Genomic DNA, 4,926 nt, shown 5'->3' on the forward strand with positions numbered 1-4,926 from the left:
AGAGTGTGATCAAAGTAGAAAAAGTAAGTGAAACAGCACAGAAGTGTGTATTTGTGAACTTCCAAAGATTTAATTGTGTTTTTCTACAGAGGAAGTATTGAGCAAGTTTCTACATTTGCAACTATAAATACTGATAATTTTTTGACAGCAAGAAATAAGCAATTTAGAGTCAGAGTGAACTGCTTCCTACAGTGATTCTTTAAGGGGCTCTGAAAACTGTTTTAATTAAAGGGTCTGTGATTTATAAATTTTTTATTTATTTAAATGCACTGAGATCACCTTTGAAATATATTCAGTTTGTTATTGTAGTTCACTCACATTTACCTTTAATTTCTTCCTGTTTTCTCCTAAGGTAATCTCTGAAGTGTAAGGGGCAATTTCTTTAACTGAGGACACATTTACTCAGATAAAGAGACATCTTACAAACCTGGCATTTTAAAGCTTGTGTTCCAGACTCACTAACAACTTTGGAAAGACAAGAAGTGCTGTCCAAATAGAAAATTTTATCTGATGGGCACATTTTGGGATTAACAAAATCATGGAAAGTACAGTCAGATCCGTGCAGTGCAGGAAGCTGAAGGAGTTTTTTGATAGCATGTAAACTGTTAACTTATGAAAACAAAACATAATTCTTTTAATTTCAGAATTTCAAATAAGCTTATTAATGAGAGAATATTTGGGTACTTCACATATTGACATAGCTTTGGCAGAAATGAAGACAGTAGTAAGTAGAGTTTGCACTCTTTATTTTTATTTTTCAAAAATGCTTACTTGTTTAAACTTTTAAACATATAAATCTGTAGCTCTAGTGGTTTTTGTACAGCATAAATTGTACTAATTTGCAGGGATGTGGAATGACTGGGAGTGTTAAAATAAAATAACTATGCAATATCTGTCTCATTCTCTTCCCATCTCTAGAGTTTGTAGCAGTAGTTTGACAGAGAATATTGAACACTCTTGGAACTCTATAAGGCTGGATTGAAAGGACAAAGTCAGGGTGTAGTTGCTATGTATGAATAATTTTTAAAGTTATATAAGCTTGTTAAATAATTCCATTTGATTGGTAAGCTCCCTAAATTCAGCTTTGGCTGTAACAGTCTGAGCAATACAATTTGGAATGTATCTCTCAAGGATTCAGGACCTAGAAATTAAGAATTTTCTAGGGCCCAGCCAAGACATGCTTCAAAATTGCCTAATGTGTGAACTATCCTCTGACAAAAAGTATGACCACTGCCTTTCCAGAGATGGTTGAGAGAAAAATACAGATCCCTATTCTTAGGCAAGATATCTAATGAGTGAAGAACATTGCTGGGGACATTGCCTTGTTGCTTTTATCAGGAGGAGCTTGAAATCCCTGTCTGCTACTCCCCAAAGGACTATGCTTACATCACACTTACTGGCAGCTCTGAGGAGTGACACTCCTCTGTTCTCATTAGAAATCCATAGGAATTAATTTAAGGTAGTAGGTTGGAGGAAAAGAAAAGAAGGAATGTAACCTGCAGGTGGTACAGAACTGGGGGTTGTGCTGCCATTGAGAGGGACCTGGATGGGCTGGAGAAATGGGCAAACAGGAATCTCACCAAGTTCAAAAAGTCAAAATGCCAAGTCCTGTCCCTGGGGAGGAATAACACCATGCACCAGTACAGGCTGGGATCAAGCTGGAAATCAGCTTTGCAAAGGATGCTTTTGCCCTTTTGTGCTGTAAGGACATGTTGCTGGCTCATGTCCAGCTTGTCCCACAGCATTGCCAGAAGGCCGAGGGAGGTAAACCTTCCTCTCTACTCAGCCCTGATGAGACATATCTGGAGTGCTGGGCCCAGTGCTGAACTTCCCAGGAAAAGAAACACATGGAAATACAAGGCCAGCAAAGTTCTACAAAGATGCTTAAGGGCTTGTAGCATTTGCTGAATGAGGAGAAGCTGAGACGGCTGGGACTGTTCAGCCTCGGGAAGAGAAGGCTTGCAGGCATCATAGCCATGAGTATGGATACTTGAAGTCAAACTGTTGTTGTGCAGAAGATGGAGCCAGACTCTTCTCAGTGGTATTTAGTGATAGGACAGGAGGTGATGTGCACAAATTGAAACAGAGTGCCTGAGCCCTGGCACAGGTTGCCCAGAGAGGTTGTGCAATCTCCATCCTTGGAGATTCCCAACACTTAGCTGGACATGACCGTGGGAAACCTTCTCTAGCTGAGCCTGCTCTGAGCTAGTATGGTTGGACTACAGAATCTCTGGAGGTGTCTGCCCACCTCAGGTCTTCTTTGACTTACTCTTCAGCCTGGTAACCAAGTTTATCACTTGGGGATTCTAGTCTTTGCTCCAAGGAAGAGTAGGCCTTGGAGAAAATGCACAAGCAGTCTCTGAAAATGGGATTAACTAGTTTTGGATTAGTTTTTGAGTATTCTGATCTGCAATTTTGTTTCATACAATTTGGCAGAACAGCCTCCTTCAGCCACTCTCTAAAAGAGAGGAGTGATCAGATTCAGATCTTTGATAGAAAAGTTATGCACTCTCAGGAGAGGATTACATCCCATTCTCTGTATCCACACTGATTAAAGGATTATCCCTGCCATCTCAAAGGCCTCTAAACTGTAGAGAAAAAGGCGGGATTAATATATTTTACTACCTTTTGCATTAGCCATACCCAGAAACAGATGATTTCTGTGCAGATATTTGGGGTTTTTCACTGGCAATTCTTTTCTGTCCTACTGCCCTTGTGGTCCCTTATGAAGTCTTGTGCAAAAATAAGATCACAGAGCTAAGGAAGTTTCTTTTGCTGTATCTAACTACTGATAGACAAATTGACAAACTTACCAAGTCCTAGGGATTACTTGAAGCATCCAAGGATGCTGCTTAAAACTGGTTGGAAATCCTCATGTTTTGAGGTTTCTGTTGAACTCTAGTAGAAGTCTTTCAATTTTCTTGCCATTCTGCAGGACTCAGCTGATGAGATAACGTGAGGGACAAGACATGGAAAAGTCTCATTTGTGAAGGAACTCTCTTCTTCATTAAATTTTCCCTGAGAGAGCTTGACTGATTATTTTCTCATTTAAGTAGGTAATAGGGAATACTGCATAATTAGAGTGAAAATAGTAGATGTAGCCAACAGGCAGAGTTAAAGACAAGCAAACTAGTGCCAAAACTGTTACATTAGTATTGATGATTATTATCTGGCATCACAGACATATCAAACACTGCTTCTTCCCTGTCACTGCATGGGAAATTGTTTTGTCTTATTTGTCTTACCTTCATAGATCTAAAAACTGCAAGGACCCATTCACACTGTAAGGTGCAGGACCAAGTAATTTAGAAGTTTACTTTCAACTCTTTTTTCTTTTTTTTCCCTTGGAGCAGATTAATTATGATAGAAGTATTTGCAGCAGCCTATCTGTCACCAGAAAATAATAATACAAGGCAGCTAGAAATGTAGGGGTAGATTTACTGGAAGGGTATAACATGATCTGACTAAACTTAACAAATTGAATTTACTTTTATTTTGTTAAAAATCAGTTCCACAATGGATTAGCTAATGAAGTGTCCTTGTGGTGACGGAAAAATGTAAACCAGATATAGGGTTTTTGAGTTGTTCTCTCGTAGAGATGTTTATATCTCACATTTTAAATAGACATAGGGGATAAATGAACATGCAATGTGTTTTTCATCAAACATACTGCCTAGGAACTTTGAGTACTTGAGAAACAGTGCTGGTTGCCAGCTGTATTTCAGATGATCTCCTTATCATGTAGATCTCAGTAACAGAGGCACTGTGCAGACTTGGGAGTTTTGTTATAAAGAATCCAAAAGCCCATGTTGTCTTTTGTTTAAAATAGAATGAAGCAGAAGTTACTGCTTCTACCAAAATTTTGCCAGTATAAAACGAACATGAGAATTCAGAAGTGGTTTATTCTTTACATGCTGCAAAGTCTCACTGATTTTAAGAGCATTAAAGAGCAAAATCTTGAGGCTGATATCTGATGCTATTTCGTAACCATGAATATAGTGAATGTAAATGTCTCTTCTGCCAAAACTCTGTGTGTCTTCCCATGTGAACCACCAACTTCCCTGGGGAACAAGCTTGGCAATTCTTTGTAAAAGGTGGCTATTTCTGAAATAAGTAGGACAAAAATGCAGAAAGTGGGAAAGGGCCTTTTTACTATTCAAATAGCCATTTTGAACATACAAAAATGTAATTCTTGAGAAAGCCAGGGACCTGAAGCTTTGTTCTTACTGTCTGAGCTACCCTTTGTGTTGTGAATTCTGAAGGGAAAAGTATGGAATATTTCTTACTTGAAATCAATATGAGATACTCAAAAGCAACTCTTGTTATTGCTACAGTTTACATTCATACCAGAACTATAAACCACAAGAGTGTATTGCAAGTACATATCTACTTCTAGTCTTCAGCAATTTTCAGTTTATATTGCCTAAATCATATACTTATCCTTTATTAAAAACTGTTTTTCTGTCTTCATCCGTAATACCAGTAGGCTGTAGAAATGGAAGTGGTTAGCAATTGTTTTACTGAAAATTTGCAAAAGATTAGGCATGTGCCCAGGGTCAGTTACCATGTCTCAGTTGGGAAGCAATAGCTTTAAATAAAAGTGATTGGAGATGTGCAGAAGACCTGATCACTTGCAGTCTAATGTAAACTGGTGAGTACCAGTGTCAGTATTTGCACCTTGACATTTAAATACTTTGTTGGGGTTCTAATTGTTCCTTTTTTTCCTTTTAAAGCTTTCTAATAAAAAAATAAAACAAACAATTTTAAAAAATCCCAAGCAACAAATCAACCAAAAAAAAAAAGGTAGGAACCTCTTGCTCTATTTATGCTTCCTTAGAATTCAGATAATCCTTTCTGAAGTCTCTCTTGCCCATGATCCAACACACACTATAATAATGAAATATCTCTAAAAAATCAGGTTTTCTC

Source organism: Corvus brachyrhynchos, unplaced genomic scaffold (assembly GCF_000691975.1).
Source record: "Corvus brachyrhynchos isolate BGI_N302 unplaced genomic scaffold, ASM69197v1 scaffold142, whole genome shotgun sequence".
Taxonomy (NCBI): Eukaryota; Metazoa; Chordata; class Aves; order Passeriformes; family Corvidae; genus Corvus; species Corvus brachyrhynchos.